This window comes from Staurois parvus, unplaced genomic scaffold, assembly GCF_062004578.1.
Source record: "Staurois parvus isolate SC_StPar_1 unplaced genomic scaffold, SC_StPar_1.0 ptg000468l, whole genome shotgun sequence".
Taxonomy (NCBI): domain Eukaryota; kingdom Metazoa; phylum Chordata; class Amphibia; order Anura; family Ranidae; genus Staurois; species Staurois parvus.
In genome coordinates this window covers 3218553-3238676 of record NW_028318264.1, presented here as the reverse complement: position 1 = coordinate 3238676, position 20124 = coordinate 3218553, and the positions used below count along the sequence as shown (strand labels likewise).

The 20124-nt window shown below is 39.6% G+C and overlaps 1 protein-coding gene across 5 annotated transcripts in view; it reads left to right on the top strand.

Moving 5' to 3' along the window:
• LOC149452722 (poly(rC)-binding protein 3-like) overlaps positions 1–20124 on the top strand; it is a 1138846-nt gene that overhangs the window by 513436 nt on the left and 605286 nt on the right. The window lies entirely within an intron of this gene.

The window sequence follows — 20124 nt, the reverse complement described above, 5'->3', positions numbered from 1 at the left end:
AGGCTGCCAGACTCGTGCAGAGTCAGGTGAGAACAGACCATCAGTCAAAGAAACTCAGGGACCATTATGAGAGTTGACAAGTTAGGAACTGCTCAAAGTATAAGACAGTTCTCTAAGTCTGGTCATAGGACTGAGGATGATATGAGAATGACAAGTTCGGGGTAATCCCAAAGACTTTGCACAAGGCCTTCCAAATTCTAAAGGTAAATTGTAACTCTCTGTCTAAGATAATGTGGCCAGTTCACCTTTATGAAAAAAAGAACAATTGCCGGTGAAACCAGAAAACAGTGTGTGCCATTTTGGAAAATCAGTCTACAACAACCCAGAGCAGCCCTCAGAAGATGGAAGGTCAATTATAAAATCCACAGAGAATTGCATCCAAGGTTATTTTAGAATGCGTAAAAGGCTGAAAAAGACCCGAGGGGTCTGTTGAAAGCTTTATTTTGAGCATATACTTCACAGGCCAGGATGAAATATTTGACATCATGTTGCATACTGGACCACCAATATGAAGAAGCCAAGTGTGCATAGGTGTGAAGAACTTGGATTCATGGGCTCTGCCCTGAGTTCTGTTCTGGTGAGGTTCAGCAAACTTCAAAGAAGTTTGAATGCAGAACCCAAACCTCACTGAAGTCAATGGCAGCTGAATCTGTCAAATCAAAAATGCTCATTTCCTGGGTTAATAGACAAAGAGCTGTCTAGAGAATAATATGGGGGGGGCAACTCCTGGGGAATGAAAATGCAAAAATAATTTTTAAAAGTTTTCATTTTGCCTGGAGCACTGATTTTTTTAATCACTTAAAGTAAAATAGTAAATTACATCCTTTAAATGACATGCCCGGAGGTGCCCTATTCCTGCCTGTGAAGGGGTGCATTTCTGTAATATGCAAATTAAGATTTAAAAAGCAAAATGTGTTTTCAATTGCTGGCAATTGACAATTCACTGCTGGCTTCTTTAAAAAAAAGGCACACAAACACTTCCAAAGGCTCCCCAAAACACATAGCAGACATAGCGTCTGCTATATAATTTGGGGGACCTTTGCAGGGAGTCTGTGTGCTTTTTTTTTTTATTATCCAATGCCATTTGCCAGTAAATTAAACTGTATATTTTGTTTCTCATTGTAAATGTCACTTTTGCTTCAGCACAAGCTACAGCAACAATGACAAAAAAAAGATTGCATTGAGTACACCCAAAAATGCATACCAGACCCTTTTAAAGAGGTACCCCATACAAAAAAGCAAAAACAAAGTGTGGTCCCCTAGAAAATCAATACCAGACTCAAATTTTAAGAGGAATCCCCATGCAGAAAAGAAAAAAAGGAAAATAATGCATGATGGTCTCCTAAAAAATCCATGCCAGACACTTTATCTTAGCAAATGGCCTGGCAGGTAAGAAAAGGGATGGAAGAGTGTTAACAGAAGGGGACCTGAACCATAATAGGCCTGTGCCCTCTACATGGGGCCCCCAATAAAAGGACCTCTTTACCACAACCATGGCTTAGTGGTTGTAGGAGTCTGAGAGCGGGGGACTTATTGGAATATAGAACTCTCCTTTAGCAATAAGAGGGGGCCCCAGATACTGCCCACCATATGAATTAGTAAGGGGTATATAACACACTTACTCGTTCACAAATATCTAGATATAAAGGCACCAAAACATTTGACATAAAAAGTCAATTGTTTAAAAAAAATTAAAAAACCCTAAAAATGTTCCTCATTGTAAATACAGCGTCAGTCATGATGCCCACTGATGACAACACCCATTAAATGAAAGCTCCCCAAGCTGTCACGAGCTATATAAGGGAGGTGGTGGTGATATCATTAACCAAATCTTATCATGGCATATTTGATCAATGTTATTGCCAAAATATGGCCAGTGGTACCTCCAGGAGGTACAGCCAAAAGTTTACTTACTGACAGAATAATTATTCTCAGATGGTCAGCATTTATTAAAGAAAAATGCACAAGGTCATCTCCTGCCTGACAAAGCCTTAAGGAGTACAGACTCTGCCCTGCTCCAAGTCCATCCCCACCATCAAGGGCTCTGGTGAACAAGCAGACTGGGGCTTAGACTCCGCGCCCTGGGGAATCCCAGATTGTGGACCCATAGAGCTTCTGTTAGAGAGTTTGTGACAACTTGCAAGTAAGGAACTGCATGTACTTGTCCTGGAATCAGAGGGAGGCTGGGACTTACAGGGCTGAGGTGAAAGAAAAATCATGATTGTTTAGAATACCATCCCAGAAAGAAACTAGACTTCCCAGGTGATGAGGCACATAGAGAAGAAACGACCCATCTCCTCGGTAGTAAATGCATAGGCCTTGAGTGCGTCTATGTGAACAATCATCTGATGAGTCTGGTTCTGTCTAAACATTTTTATATTTTATTATTATTTGTTGCAATTTTTTACAATGCATTTGGGGGGATTGGGGGGTTTTGGTGAAATATCATGGGTCTAAAAAGACCCATGAAGTCCCACGTTTGGGACAGAGGGAAAGACTGAAGAAACACATTCCCTAGTTTCAGAATGAATGATCAGGACAAGGCCTTCCTGATCATTAATAAACTGAAGCATAGTAAACACAGTTAACACTGTTTGTTAGACTTTTAATTCTATGGTTACTAATAAATAATTTAAGGTTAAGGTTTGTCCTCCTCCCCCAACCGACCGATTCTGATGACAGGCTGGAATTTTGTAGGTTTGGCGACTGTATCACCGTATGGATAACAATCACTCTGTTATTCCCTTTCTCATTTGCCCACCCCCTGTGCTGCTCCATCCCCCCCCCCTGTTTTGTTTTTATTTTGTTTTGTTTTGTTCTTCTCTCTCTTACTCTCCCCCCCCTTTCTTTTTTTGTTTTTCTCCGCTCTATGGCTTCTTTTCTTCATTTCAGACTAACCTCTGCATGCATTGGTCAACTACCCAAAGGACAATTAGCTATGATGACAGAATCACTTCCCCTTTCATACTAGCAGTATACTTGATCACACATTCTCACATCCGCGCTCAGACGCCTCCACCACTTTCAACTTATAGCACTGACTCTGGCTTAGACGTCGTTTGCGCTCTTCTCCCCGCTGCAGATCCACACTTTGTGACGTTATCAGAGGAGGTCTGGGGCCTCCTGGCCGAACGCATTTCATTACAAGCGTCCTAATGTATTTCAGGCACTACCGTGTCGTGGTTTAGTTACCCCACACTGCTTTGTTTTTGTAATTGTACTTGTTTTCATGCACTCTTGACTGGATGTGTGTGTTGCTAATTGTCTTTCTCACATTTCATGTTTATCTTAGCTTATTATGTCAATCTGTATTTCACAATAAACATTATTTTTTTTGGAAAAAAAAAAAAAAAAAGGTTAAGAACTATATTACTTGTACCACTATGAATGTGGTCTATTTAATTCAATGTCCATGTGGGTTTCAATACGTTGAACGTACTATTAGAACACTGCAGACCAGGTTAAAAGAACATATTGCCAACCTTAAAAAAGGTTTTCCCAATCATAGTGTCTCCAAACACTACACCCTGCATCATGGTAGGAATCCTGAGGGAACCCTGTTTATGGGTTTTGATAAATTCTCTAAGAATTGGAGGGGTAGCTATACCAAATGGAAGATTTCAAAACTGGAAACTTGGTGGATTTACACTTTAAAATCTTACACACCACATGGGCTTAATATTGAATGTGATATAAACACAGTCATTAACAACAGTTGAATGTCTTTTGGTAGTTTTTTCTCTTTTTGCTTATATGGTTTTATACATTTTTGTATTATTATGAGATGTTCATCTATGTTATTTAATATTTGTTTTTTATGTTGTGTTTTTATGGTTATTACTATGGAATGTATTGCTAATTGTTACATCTTTTTTGGCCACACAGTGCGATGTCTTTTTGTTTTCTTTCGATTCATTCATAAGATGGTTTTATTAGTGTCCCCTTTCAATTGGGTTTATTTAATAGGTTTTCTAATTGCCAAATAGGTTGGTGTTATTAAGAAAGTTGATGGGGACAGGATATGCTAGCATATTCCTGGGACTTGTGTTCTGTTTTCCTTCCGGTTCCGGTGTCTGTTTAATTAGAGAGAGAGAGGAGGGATTTACTTTCCTCTATAAATATGTGTGACATCTTGACGCTGGCCAAGCCTCTGATGACGTGATTGATGATGAAATGCTTAGGGAGTAGCCAGAGTGTGTGACGTCATCGAGCACCAGAATGTAGCGGACATCTTGTTGGTTTGAAAAATACTACCAGTGACATGGTGATATGTTGTTTTGTACTATTTATGATGTAAGTTTTATACTGCGTTTGAGGCATTCAATATTTACTCTAATTGCTACACTATGAGGATCCCTTTTATCTTTGAATTGGATTGTCCTCTATGAGGATAATATTTATTTTAGGTTCACCCTTGAGTCCATTTAGTGTGAAGATCTGGATTTAAAGAATGCATAAATCTTTGGCTTGTCTCTGGGGATCATACAGCGCATTGTGACCTGTCCTTAATTGGGGGTCAATATTATCCGGTAAGAGGCAGTGTATCTGGTGGTGGTAAAGGATTTCTACTTTTTTCCCCTTGGTGCTGTGGATTTGTGGCAGAGAGGCTTATTTCCTATACACCTCAAACCTTGTGGATTGGACTTTTATGTTTTTCCATTTATGTATGAACTATTTTAGCACTGCACCTTATATATCAATCCCTATTGCTGTCTAAGGCAAAGTCTAAACTATTTTATACTAGGAGGTTCAATTAAGAATTTTGTAGTAAACCACACTGACCTTTAGCCAGGGCCTTATGGGGTGATTGTGCATTAACCTATATTCCGTGCATTCTCTTCCCTAGTGGACACATGCTATATACGTCTAGGGACGTTGCTTCTGTGACTTCTACAACAAATTGTACAATTTGATGCCCAGGGGAGGAAGTTCTATGTGTGCGGATCGTAGGGCATCCAATGAGGCCTTCATAGCTCAATCAGACATTCCACAATTGGCAGCTGAGGAGAGGGATGCTCTTGAAGCACCCATATCACAGGAATAAATGCTGCTGGCTATGAATGGTATGAAGCCAGGACATGCTCCGGGCCTCAAAAGGTTATCATTACTTTAAATCAGTACGTTTTCAGGGCTGTTGGCTCCACACTTTGTGCAGGCCTAGGACTCATTCCAAAATGGTGCCACACTCCCCATGGATACTTTATGAGCCCATATTACTCCATATTCCATATTCCTTAGGTTTTCCATATTCCTGAAGAAGGGAAAGAAACATTACAATGTGCTAATTAATTATCATCTGATCTCACTGCTGCATACAGATTTAAAAATATTCACAAAAATTTTGGCTAACCAGTTACGCCCTCTTCTGCCTCGACTTATTCATGGAGACCAAGTTGGCTTTATGCCAACTAGAGTGGCCAAGGACAATACTACTAAGGGCCTCAACCTCTTTCACTTGGCCCGGTTAAGAGATATTCCTATTATGTTGATTTCAAAAGACACGGGGAAGGCTTTTGACTGGGTCAACTATGAGTTTTTGAAGAGTATGATTCGCTACATTGGTCTTGGTGTAAATATGTGTAAGTGGATTGATTCATTATACTCCTGCCCGACAGCAGCAGTTAGCGTCAATGAGGCACTTTCCCCGTACTTCACCCCCAGTGACAGTACCAGACAGGGGTGTCCCCTCTCACCGTTAATTTTTATTATCACTTTGGAACCCCTAATGTGTGATATTAGAACACATAATGATATTAAGGGCTTGGACTCTGGGAGGGCCTCTCACAAGTTCATGGCGTACGCTGATGACTTGATGTTTTTTGTCACACAAACCGCAATCACTTTACAAGTTCTTCTGCAAGAACTTTGACTTTATTCCTCCCTCTCAAACAAGGTCAACAAGGTCAATATTGGGAAATCTGAGGTGTTAAATATAAATATTTCTCCAGCCAGGTTGCAACTCATGCAATCCAACTTCCCTTTTATGTGGGCAAACACTAAGATTTGGTACTTGGGCGTGAATATCATACCATCTATTGTAGATATTTTCAAGGAAGATTTTCTGCCCCTGTTGACTAATTCGCTGACACTCCCAGTCATTCACATGCTTTGGGAGGAATAACATTCTAAAAGTGAATATTCTTCCTGTATTTACTACAAACCCTCCCAGTTTCCATCCCCAGAGCCTTCTATCACTCAGTCAGGGTAGAGTTTCTTAACTTTCCCTGGTCCTATGGCACCAAGCGGATCTCATATCGCTTATCAGTATTTCCTAAGACCTGGTGCTGGGTAGGGTTCCCTGACCCACTAAATTATCATCAAGCTGTACACTTGTGCAGAGTTCTTGACTGGATCAGACATGGAGTCCTCAAATAGTGGTTAGGGCTTGGACAGAATATGGTAGGCTTGCCCCTGCAAACCTTGCCTTGGCAATACTCCTTACTTCCATCTGAAGGTAGAGCACATCCACAGATCTGTACTAATTTGCAAGTGGTTGCAAAATCGGGGTGTATCTAGTCTATGGTCTCTGATTCCTCTGAAATGGCACTGGTCATCAGCTCTATGGAGTTGCAAAAATGTCCTGCTACTGCACATTTTATACACAAATATCTGAGAACTGAAACTCTACTTTTTTTGTAGGAAAATACCTGTTCTTGCTAATATACAACTGTACTGGATCTTTTCACTTTATACTACATAATAACTGAGAACTATAGCGCTAATATTGTTTGGAAAATTTGGGGATATGGGAATGGGGGGTGCAAGCAATGTGGAGTGATGTTCTGAAGTGTTTTTGTGCTCTCTGTTTTTATATTTTGTTATCTTTCAAAATGATGCAATGCGATGCTCCAAAATGAAGGAGCTTATCAAATTTTACCAGCCAATATCTGAGGACTTAAAGGGTAAGTTAATCTTACCATACTATTGGTGTAGCAGTCTGTACAGTATTCACTGCAATATACAGCCCTGGAGGGCGTATCCATTATAATGCTTACAATGGCAGGCACCCATTGGTAAGCATGACCACATGACCGTGTTGTCCAAGGAGAAGTGCTTTTAACCTCTGGGACACCTTACCAGAAGAAGCCTCATATAAACGTTTGATTTATCAGCATGGTCACATGGTTGCGATGATCAATGAGTGCTTGCCTCTGAAAGCATTATGGTGGCTACTCACTCTGGACTTGTATATTGTTATGTACTGTATGGAGTATGAACTGCTACATGGGCAGCTCAGGGCAGCATGGCTGGTATGTGCAGAGGAGGCCAAGATATTTGGAGTTAGTTAAATTATCATTTTTTTTAAAGGTAAACTCTGTTTTCACTTTTAAATTAGGCAGTACAAAACTCTGAAGAATAGAGAGTCTGCAAATTATGCCATTAAACCATTGTGACACTGACCAATTTTTTTACCAATTTGTACCTGCTGAAGGTCTAATTTTTTTGAGAAAACATCTTCCTGTGTCTTCCCACTTTGCCTGTGGGTCTGTTGGTTACTACATCAACCAAGCAAAGCAGATCTAGCACTGCTTGATGAAAACACATATCTCAAATGTCTCACATATACTGTACTGTATCTCACATATACAGGTGAAACTCGAAAAATTAGAATATCGTGCAAACGTTTTTTATTTCAGTAATGTAACTTAAAAGGTGAAACTAATATATGAGATAGACTCATTACATGCAAAGCAAGATAGTTCAAGCCATGATTTGTCATACTTGTGATGATTATGGCTTACAGCTCATGAAAACCCCAAATCCACAATCTCAGAAAATTAGAATATTACATGCAATCAATAAAACAAGGATTGTACATAGAACAATATCGGACCTCTGAAAAGTATAAGGATGCAAATGTACTCAGTACTTGGTTTGGGCCCCTTTTGCAGCAATTACTGCCTCAGTGCTTTGTGGCATGGAAGCTATCAGCCTGTGGCACTGCTGAGGTGTTATGGAAGACCAGGATGTTTCAATAGTGGCCTTCAGCTCTTCTGCATTGTTCGGTCTCATGTCTCTCCTCTTTCTCTTGGAAATGCCCCATAAATTCTCTATGGGGTTCAGGTCCTGCGAGTCAGGTGCTGGCCAATCAAGCACAGTAATCCCACGGTCATTGAACCAGGTTTTGAATGCTTTTGGCAGTGTGGGCAGGTGCCAAGTCCTGCTGGAAAATGAAGTCAGCATCCCCATAAAGCTCATCTGTGGAAGGAAGCATGAAGGGCTCCAAAATCTCCTGGTAGATGGCTGCGTTGACCCTGGACTTAATGAAGCACAGTGGACCAATACCAACAGATGACATGGCTCCCCAAATCAACACAGACTGTGAAAACTTCACACTGGACTTCAATCATCTTGCATTGTGTGCCTCTCCATTCTTCCTCCATACTCTGGGTCCTTGGTTTCCAAATGAGATGCAAATGTTGCTCTCATCAGAAAAGAGGACTTTGGACTACTGAGCAACAGACCAGGTCTGTTTTTCTTTAGCCTAGGTAAGACGCTTCTGATGTTGTTTGTTGTTCAGGAGCGGCTTGACAAGAGGAATACGACATTTGAAGGCCATGTCCAGGATCCGTCTGTGTGTGGTGGCTCTTGATGCACTGACTCCAGCCTCAGTCCACTCCTTGTGAAAGTCCCCAACACTTTTGAATGGCCTTTTCCTGACAATCCTCTCCAGGCTGCGGTCATCCCTGCTGTTTGTACACTTTTTTCTTCCACACTTTTCCCTTCCACATAACTCTCTATTAATATGCTTTGATACAGCACTTTGGGAACATCCAACTTCTTTTGCAATTACCTTTTGAGGCTTTCCCTCCTTATGGAGGGTGTCAATGATGGTTTTCTGCACAACTGTCAAGTCAGCAGTCTTTCCCATGATTGTGATTCCTACTGAACCAGACTGAGAGACCATTTAAAGGCTCAGGAACCCTTTGCAGGTGTTATGGCTTAATTAGCTGATTAGAGTGGGACATTTTGAGCTGAGAATATTGCTCCTTTTCACAATATTCTCATTTTCTGAGATTGTGGATTTGGGGTTTTCATAAGCTGTAAGCCATAATCATCACAATTATGACAAATTGAACTATCTTACTTTGCATGTAATGAGTCTATCTCATGTATTAGTTTCACCTTTTAAGTTGCATTACTGAAATAAATGAACTTTTGCACGATATTCTAATTTTTTGAGTTTCACCTGTATGTACATAATACCTGAAAATAGCCTTTTTTTAGGTGATGATGCTGTCTATAAGCTAAGCTAATTGCCAAAAAAGTAAATTCAACAGATAAATATGCACTGCTGAAATACATTGTCCCTAAGCCTATCTGTAAAAATAGTGCTGCTGTATAACACTACATACGCCTTTTAGGCATTCCTGAAACCTGTAATATAAAGGATTTTTTGTATGTCCCCCTTAGCGGTATGTTTAAAGATCTTCCTGCTTTATGATATTTTTAAGAAAATGTTTTGGAATTGTCACAGGTACCCCATTCTAGTGCCCAGCCTCCCTTGCCTTTGTTTGACTATAACTTGCCCTATTAGCCCTAAAAATGGCCAGAACTGAATATCAAGATATAACCACCTAGACTTTAATAGAATTCACACAAAAGTTCTGATTCACTGAACTTTTTACAGGATTCACCAAACTCTGAGTGAACTAAATTTTACCAGAGTCAGTTATCACTATTTAGTACAAAAACTGAAAAATAGAGAATCAGTATGGTTAATGAAAGAACTCTAGGCTAACTAACATGATCAGTTTTTATGTAAGGGTACGTTTAAATCTTGATTTTGCAAATGCTGTTGATGTAATATATTTGGGCTTTGCAAAAACATTTTAGCTTCCCCATAATATTAAAAGAGAGAGGAAAGCATGTGAAGCAAGCATGCTATTCCTTATGTACTAATTACATCCAGAATGTGGAGAAAATTTGGGCACCCTAAAGTAATATACACTTGAGCAGGGGCGGACTGACAACTCATGGGGCCCCCGGGCAATAGGAAATCATGGGGCCCCTGTGTCCTCTCCCACACTCAAACCACACTCAAAAAAGACTATGAAAGGTACCAGGGGCATCTCATGGGGGCCCCTATAGATCCCGGGCCCTCGGGCAGTGCCCGAGTGGCTAAATGGTCAGGCCGCCCCTAGGGGCATCTCATGGGGCCCTCTACTGACACCGAGCCCTCGTACAGTGCCCGAGTGCCCGAATGGCCAGTCTGCCCCTGCACTTGAGAGATTTTAACAGGGTTCAAAGGAGGGCAATCAAGTTAAGATTAGGAGAAATGTAATTTTGGAAAAAGTAAGCTATTTTAGTAGTGAACAATGTGACTTATAGTAGGTGACCTATTTCATAAGTATAAATACAGTATATTTTTCGTAAGTCAGTGTGACTGACAAGTAGCTGAAAATCAAATTGTCAAGAATATTGTGTTTATTTTTTTAATAAGAGAACTACTCTATCTGCCTTGTGGGTGTCAGAGAAAATTCCCTTCAAGTTTAACTAAACCCAAAAACAAAAATGTAATATATTGTAGCTTACCAATCATTGGATGTGGTTGCTGCATTAGTTTTCAAATATTCAGACTTTTATTCCTTTATTTCAATCTGGTGATCAGCACACCTTCTGTCTTAGGGTGCCTACATTCACTCCTTCATTGTATCTATGAAGGAGCACCATAGTCACAACTGAACAGCAGCATTGTCAATCAGTGGAGAAAGTTGGGTTAGATGGTGAGTAGATTTTGATGGACTTAACTGACTAAAAATTTAAAGTCCAACTCCAGATAACAACAGATACGTCAACTGTGTTTTCATTTTGGAATACAGGTTTTACATAAATGAAGAAAAGCTGACCACTGTCAGTATTAAATGGTTTGACTCAACCCTCTAAATGCCACCTTTGCTAGACATTTTTCTATGTTAAAGGAAGTTGATAAACAACAGAAGTATTGGCAGGATCACTGAGTAATAAACTATGTTACAAGGGTAGTGCAGAAAAACAAAGACTGCTGTGTTAATGCTACTGACAGACTGTATCATTTATGTCACTTTTGATTTTGACCATAGTTATATTTTGAGAGGCTTCAGAGTTGTTTGCTTTGCCTTCCCTTAATGAAATTCTGCAGAGCATGTGTATATACTATATACTGCATGTAAATGGAATTAGATATGGTAAAAAATATATTGATTAGGGAGAAAAACGTAACCTATCTGTATTTATGTTGCTAATATGCTAAGCATACATATTTTCCTAAATATATGCTGATTTTTTACTAAGAGAAAATCAATTGGATCTGTTAAGATGTTGTGTGATTGCAATATTAATAAAATTCACAATTGCCATTTACAATCATCAAACAGCCTGGGTTTCGGCAGTTCATAGACAACCAAAAGAAGCTACAGTGGCAGCAGTGCAAACAGAGTCAAATTAAGGTAATTGGTATAAGTCAGAGCCCTTCTTTATATGCTTTGAATGGCCCTTTAAATCCTTGCGGGTGCAGTTTCATGATTGTCACCTTTGATGTTGGGAGTTAAATCATTGTCTTTCTTTAATTATATAATATATACAACATTCTCCTTGCCTCTTTGGTGTTTTTTGATGTTATATATTTGATATATGTACGAGCGTGACTGTCATTAGCGTATCATGTTTACAACATGATTCCTAATTGCTGACAGCTGAATGACTCAAGTGCAGTGTATATTTAATGAGGGTAGGACGTCTCACATCCATCGGCTCCGTGAGGACGTTGATGACGAAATGCGTAGAGTGTGGCTTGATTGGTGTGACGTCAGCACGCTCCCAGTAGTCAGTATGTGCTATGAGGCTGGGTTCGTTTGATTACATCTGACTATGCTTATTGTGCTGGTGTCGGCTAGGAAACCGTTTTTTGTAAGTGTGATGTGCTTTAAATAAATAAGTGATTTTAGAGGTACTGCACCATGAGCTTTTGTTCTTTATATTCCGAGTGGCTGTCCTAATATCTTATGGAAGTTGTGGTTTTTGAATGAAGTGGACCTATAGAGTTACACATTCTACTGCAGATTATTGCTCTTTTCAAGCTTTTCAAGCCAAGCTTTGTCTCATCAGTCTACAGTTCATTGCTCCCAGAGCAGAAATGCGTTTATGCTGATTTATAATATTATCAGCATATTGCTCTGGTGAGTTTATTCATTTTATTTGGTGGTGGATTGACACATGGTGGATTTCGTCTGAACACTTTTTCATCAGCAGCACTATTTAGAGTTATTTTTGAGACTTTATATGATTTGATATATATTTACCACATATATTTTTTGGACATTTACTATATATATAATTTTCTGGACACTTTTTTCTTTACTAGCGCAATCTGTTTGTTTTATTATATGTCCCAATAAATAACAGATTTTTTGCAAGAGTTCACAAAATGGTTACGCAATATTATAGAGAGGGGAGGTAGATGATAGAAGTAACACTATGTAGAATTCAGAAGGATATAAACAGTTCTTCGGAGAGGCTATGGTGAGAAGATAAGCACTTCTATGGAGAGGAGGTTATAGAAGATGAGCACAGTTATGGAGACTGGCGGAGAAGATGATGAATGCTACTATAGAATGGGGAGGGGGAGGAGATAAGTGGCACTGTGAAGAGGAGGGAGAGGAGATGAGCATCACTATGAAAAGGGCAGATGAAGGAGACAACTTTCAAAATTCTGCCCAAGCACTGAAGAGCCCCTATCTGCATCTGACATCTGTTTTGAAGAGAAGGGCCAGGGGGGAACACATTCCAATTTTTCTTTTGTTTACATAAAACCACATATTCTTTACAAGTTCAGGTACACCAAAAATTGAAAAATAACAGCATTGCTTCAGTACATAACAGCTGTACTACTTATCTAAGTTTTATTTATTATGTATTAAGATTTTAAGAGAAAAAACTTCATATGCAAATCATTTTTAGGTATTGCCATATTAACCCTTTGAAATGAAACCTGATGTGTGTGGTATGTTATACTGCATTTTAATGCACTGGGACCTTTCAAAGTACATTATCAAGTTACAAAAGCAGGAGACATTGAAATGGCATTCTATTCTTGTTGTGATTTTTTTTTGTTTTCCTTCAGTTTCAGTCCCAGTGATAATGGTCATCAGTACAAATAGGAAGAATCTTTCTGTCAGGGAAAAGACAGTAAAAGATTAAAACTAAGTAGAAATGAGTTAAAGGTTCAGTCTGAACATCATGTATGATAGCAGTATTATTATTGTTTTCATACATGTCAACTTCCCACTGTCAATGGTTGTTAGGGACACGGTTGGTGCAGGCACTGGCCCAATTTACATATATGGAGTCGGGATAGTTTAAAAAAAATTCCTCCATAATTCATATTAGTCTCTTCAGATCTCTCCAAAAATTCGTAACAGACCCTTATCTGATCATGCAGCCTGGCAGGTCAGAAAAAGGTGGGGAAGAGTGTGCGCCACCTGAACCACACCATGACACGTGCCCTCAACATGGGAAGGGAGACTCCCTTGTTGATTAGGACAAGGACCTTTTCCCCTCAACCCTGGCACCAGTTGGTTGTAGGGTTCTGCAGTCACAGGGCTTATTGGAATCTGGAGAATCATACATACATAGCACCCCAAATCATTCACAAAAAACATACAAGTTAATTTTTGACAAGTTTTGTTTTTTTAAATTAAATAACATGTCCCACGATAAGCATTCCACTGTCAGTCATGTCATTTAATTAATCATATACTGTATGTTCATGTCAATATATGGTCAGTGATATCACCCAGGAGACCTTGCTGCTTTGACTATATCAGCCGTCATTCAGGAGCAAAGCGCAGGACCAGATGTGTTGTCTGGGCAGTGTTTTTCTTTTCCTTTCAGTAGGGGAATCATGATTGAAGTGGATCTATTTTGCTGGATGATGCAGTTTACAGTGGATGTACTGTACATCAAGAGACTTTTTTTTTTTCATTAAGAGACTTGTTAAGAACTGTTTGTGCTTTTGCCTGTTTACATTATTTTGTCAATAAGTAGGGGTAAAATGCATTCTTAAAGAGGGTTTCAGATCCCAGAGCTCCCTTCTTACAGACCCCCACTACTACCTGTCAGGGCAGGAGAGGTGGAATGGACAGGCAGGCCTAATGGTAGGGTCACGCACCGACTGACGACAGCCACCACCCACAGACCGGAGTCCCTCAGGGCGTGGAATCTAAGCCCCAGGCTGCCTTTCACCAGGGCCCTGATGGTGGGGATGGACTTGACGCAGCCAGGGACCAGGTCGCGGCCCCCGAGTAATCTCAGCTGCGGTAATGGCCGCCACCAATGGCGTATAGCTGGCGGTAACCAGATGGGAAACGATAGCGTAGTCGGACAGGCCGGGTCGATAACAGCGGGACAGACAGTACAAGATGGTAGGCAAGAATACACAGGTCACAAGCCGGGTTCAGCAACGGGAGGTCAGATAAAGGGATAAGGCAGAGAATAGTCTTAGTCAAAGCCGAGACAGTTCCAGGAGAGCAACGAGAGTAGAACAAGAGCTTGCTGCAACACAATCATACAGGACACGAATGCAAAGAGCAAGTGCAGACAACAGGCTTAAATGTGATCAACCATGCCCCTCTGGGGGATGGACCGCAGAGGCCTGAAAGCATAAAAGGTTCCCACCATGCTTTGCAGAAACCTAAGATGGATGACAGCACATGGAGCCGCATAATCTCTGAGAAAAGGTAGGACCTTGACACTACCAAGCCAGGGTTGTGGGGAAAAGGCCCTTGGTCTCATCAACATGGGGACAAGTAATTTGATGGGGGTGGGAAGTCCACCCTGGCAAGATACTCCCCTATATTGAGGGTATGTAGCCATGGGAGGGGTTCGCCCTGGCAAGATACTCCTCCATATTGAAGGCATGTGGCCTGGTATGGTTTATGCCCTTTTCTGACCTGCTAGTAAGGGACTGGTATAGATTTTTTGGGGGAAACCTCATGCTTTCTTTTCTTGATTATTGCATGGGGTCCCCCCTTAAAATCTATACTAGACCCATAGGGTTTGGTAAAGAAATAAGGGGACCTCAAGCTCTTGTTTGGGAGGAGTCTCCCTTTAAATTTATACCTGACATGAAGGGCCTAGTATGAACTGGGGGGAACTTACACTATGCTTTGGTTTGTGTTTGTGGCTCCCCATTAACATCTATATCAGACCCACAACTAGGATAAGAATCTAGTGTACAGATGAATAGAATCCTGTTTTGCTTTGTTTACAAACAAAACAAGCAATTCAGTGCTGTCATTTTGACAAAAATGTAAAGACCCTTTTTTTTTCTTTTTAAAATATAAGTTTTGCACAGGCAGGGTCAGGTCATCTCCCATGCATGTTTTCTTAATAGAACTTTGCATTTTTAATATTTCACTAAAATTGCTGCTCCCATTCAAATGAAATTTTTTCACATTATGTTTTGGCTCCAGTTGACTTAAATGGGGTTTGGATTTGGCACCCAAACTTTAGTCAGTCACCAAACCCAGGTACAGTAGGTTCAAACCCTACCCCACTTTATCTGAAACTTTTAAAAAGTTTTGATTTTTAGATAAATGTTAGAATATGCAACAATGTTTTCTAAAGTTTTTGCAATATAACTTAAAGGTTTATTTTTCTAAAATCAAATGGTAGTTTTACTGTAAATAGTATTTTATCATTTTAAACTCAGAAATGTCTAATACATGTAAAAAAAAAGTTTTCAATTTCTTCAGGATCTTTACATGAAAGTTCAATTTATTTTCTATGACTAAAAGAAAATGAAATTGTAAAAACAAATAAAATATGTTTAATTATTTTGTAGTATAAAATGCATTAGAAAGCTTTAAATAATTTGACATTTGAGTTCTATTCAGCTAAGGAACCATGTTGGTAGGTAAATGGAAACTACATTGTAAAATATATTCTTGACAATTATATTTTATACCTACTGGGAGAGATTATTGTTTCCTGTGGTGGGTGTTGACTAAGTTGGTATGCTATGTGGAATTTTTTAGATGCCAATGAAAGCTCTTGAATAATGTGTTATTATGTCAACTGATGTCTTGCCTCTCATTCTGCTTTAACTGATGACTGCTACAGAAGGGGTCAGAATTTTAATTTTGCATAAAGATCACATATCATATTTGGTGCCTAATGTGCATCCTTTACAACAAATATAAATAATAGAACTTAGTGTATGGCAGCACAAATGTATACATACTGAAAATTAAATTACCACATAATTTAGGTTACATAAAATAATATTCTTCCAAAATGTAAAGCCAAACATATCATAATATGCAACAGGCAAAAAAGTTACACTTATAAAATGATGCATATAAAACATGGCCTTTGAGTAAATGAGGGGTAGCACACAACAGCACATGTGACCACTAAAGGACTTCTTTACCCATATCTCCATATTGAAAATGTAGGTTATTTTATTCTAGGCCTCTTTTTAAGTACTGATTTATAAAAGCTAGTTGAAACATATGATCTGTTTGTTTCTCAGGTATAGGGTTTTATAAACACAAGCATGTAATGGTACATATTTTGGCAGGTGTATAAGGCAAAAGTATTGTTGAGGTGATACCTTTTATTATTTATTTGAAAAAAAAAATGGCAATACAAAGTTTGGAGAGCAAAGGTCTCTTCATGAGACTTATTTCCAAGGAAGGCTGAATGATAGAGGATAAAGTGCTAAGCCAGAAAATCCTGAGAACAATAAAATGTTTCAATTCTTTAATGACTTATCAGTCAAATAAACAGGTGTCAAATATTAAACCATTATTTAAAAGTAAGGTATATAAAGAAAGGAACTTCAGTAAGTTGAAACTGTCAGCTTCATTCAGTGTCATCGACCCTGATGGTTCCTTCAAGATATTGGACATTTTAATATACACTTCTGTTTTTTTTTCTTTTGATTCCTTTTTCAGGAGATTCCTTTAGTATCAGAACTGTCTAATGCTTTGTTTTTTTTTTGTTTTCCCAACACATTTCCCTCCATGTAAACACATCATAAATCATGTTTAAGAAAGATTAAGAAAATGCTCAGTGATATAATAAGTTTGCACACTGAAGGATCTCCTTCTCCTACATTAGAACTTTTCTGTTTCAGGGGATTAGTACAACAGAACAACTCATAATATTTTTTATGTAGGGAGATTGCAAGGAGGATAAAAGAGACAATTGTATTATGTTTCCCTTATATGGCTGTCCTTAAAGAGGGTCTGAACTGTAAAAGCCACCAAACCTTGACATAGCACCAAGCCAGGGGTGGACTGACAAATCATGGGGCCCCCGGGCAATAGGGGATCATGGGGCCCCTGTGTCCTTGCTCAAACTCAAAAAAGCCTATGAAAAAGGTACCAGGGGCATCTCATGGGGCCCCCTACTAACCCCAGGCCCTCAGGCAGTGCCCAAGTTTCCAAATGGTCAGTCCGCCCCTGCACCAAAACCAATAAGTGCTGAAAATTTTTATTTTTTTTCTGCCCTTTTCCAGCTCCGTTTTCAAGCTTTTGTTAATAAAAACATGGCAAGCTGGGGATCACCATGAGGGACATGTACTGATACAAAGAATAAAATTAAGAAATACCTTTTAGCTGGGAGAGGTTCTTTTAATGTGGATTAAAGGGCACCAATAAAAACCCACAAATCCTCTTAATAACATGCTTTTGAGATGCCTTAAACCTGCATGTGAACTTGCGTACCTATCAGCTTGTGTTCATCAACAAACCAGGGAATCTATTATTTGCTGGTGTTATCTCTACCACCCCTGCCAGCTTGTTTGTAAACAAATGGGCTGGGGATCATGGGTGACATCATTGACAAAGTACAGTAATGACCATTTTTGGTCAATGACATCACTCAGAACCCCTCCACTGTGTTTACATTCTAGCAGCATCTGAAATCTGCCATTTGTGACTGGAATAGCAGGGTGAAGATCATTGGGTTCAGCGGACCATCATGTCAGCAGATCACTGAAACTGATGTGGATCTACATTACTGGATAATGTGATTGAAGTTAGATTTTCTTTGGGGGATATTTTCAGTGGCGTGTGTGTTTTATTTACTGTTTACTTTTTTTGTTAACGAGTAACAAGGTGTACTATGTTTCCTTTACTCATTCACATGGGATATCTGGTGCCCTCTATATTTTAAAGTGGGCTTCCAGATTCTGAAAAGTCTTCAGGGGGGTAATTATCAGATCCTGGAAGACCGCTTAAGATAAGAGGGCCCCTCAGTCATTTGCCCCCTAGGTGAATGAATATGAGGTACATAGTAGTTATTGTTATTCATTCACCTAAAAAAAAGCTAATACCAAATATAAACAACCACACTGTGAAAACCCACCCAAAACAGTTCAGGGCCATGAAACTGCAAGGATGTCATATAGGGGGCAGCAGATGTGTCTATGCAGATGTTGTATCCTAATTTACTTTAACAGAAGTGCCTGCTTGGGGGTGTACATACCTGTGCACAACACCTGTGCACCCCCAATGCGGGTCAACACAGCCGTCACATGGGCACAGATGCATACACCCCATGTTCAGGCTCTTTCTCCATGAATTTGATAGATTCTCCAGACACCCACTGTCTTAGTTCAGGGTCTCCATGCATCCCCTCTCCTAGTCCTGGGCCTCTAGGGATCCCATCTCCTGGTCCAGGACCTCCAAGCACCCCTTCACCTAGTCTAAATCCTCTAGGTACTCACTCGCCTAGTCCAGGGCCTCACCTATTTCAGGACCTCCAGGCACTCATTCTCCTGGTCCGGGGCCTCCACATAGTAAGGAAAACCACATCACATAGTTAGTCTGGCTGAAAAAAGACAAAAGTCCATCCAGTTCACCCATTAAAAAAAAAGTTATAATCCTACACCCACAGTTGATCCAGATGAACACACCAACAGCTTTATTATAGTAAGGAAAAAGCAAGGATGATGTTTGGAGTGCAGAGACCCCCTTAACAGACTTACAGCACTATGATATTTGCATTAATAAAAAAAAGTTTAACATAACTGTGCTTGCAGTGCCCAACCACAAACTCCTCCTCAGGATATTCTTGCATATAAATGATGTGCAATATTGCACATCTTAGTACTTTTTAATGCACCTAACATATCCTAGCCCCAGTGCATTACCAGATGCAGCCAATCATTTGTCATTCTGCTGATATAATGGAATATAGTATACCAAATACACAGGAAGAGTGGTAAGACAAGTACTGGCAGCAAGTATGCCATCATTTTAGAACAGAACGCATTAAACAGGGAGCCCAGAGTAATGCCAACATATCAGAATCGCCTCACCTTGCTCTACTTGAAGCCACAAACAGGAGATATTATTTAAACTAGTGTGGTTTATTTGCTTGGTAAAGCAAACATGTTCTACAGATATACAGAGGTGGCAATAGACTTTACTGTATCCAATATGATCAATGTGAGTTCTAATCATGGGGGTGATAATGGTTTTCTGGGTTCTTAATGCACTGATCAGATCTGTCAGCTACAATCAGCAGCTGTAGCATATACTACAGGTAGAAAGGCAAACCAATGCTAATTAAACAATGAAAAGTAATATTATAGCACTATTTATATGGTGGTGCTAAAGACTACCCTAGCAAAATGGACTCACTCCAGACTCCCCCTCTCTCAGTTCAGGGCCTCCAGGCACCTGCCCATATATTTCAGGAACTTCAGGCACCCCTCTCCTATGGAATCTCCAGGACAGAGAGTGAAGGGAGCACAGGCAGTGAAAAAGACAGAGGGTTTAATCCATTCTTTTTATACCCAAGACTATTAAAAAAATTGTTCCTTTACAAACACTTTAAATCCTACTGTAGGGTACTCTACCATGAATATGTTTCATGTTTGTTTTTTTCTTTAGTTAGAAATTTCAGCAGCATATACAGTAAATCCAGTTTTCCCTATGTATAGGATAATGAGCAACTCAAAATGGTATTGCTATTTCACCCAGGGGATATAGAACCAAGAAACCCAACTTTAAGTAACTTCAGAAATAACTGAATCTCTCATTTAAAGTAGTATTAAACTGTCAGCAATTTTGGCTTAAAGTGGTAGTAAACTTTGCTTTTTCATCTTGTACCTACATGTAAGCCTATAAT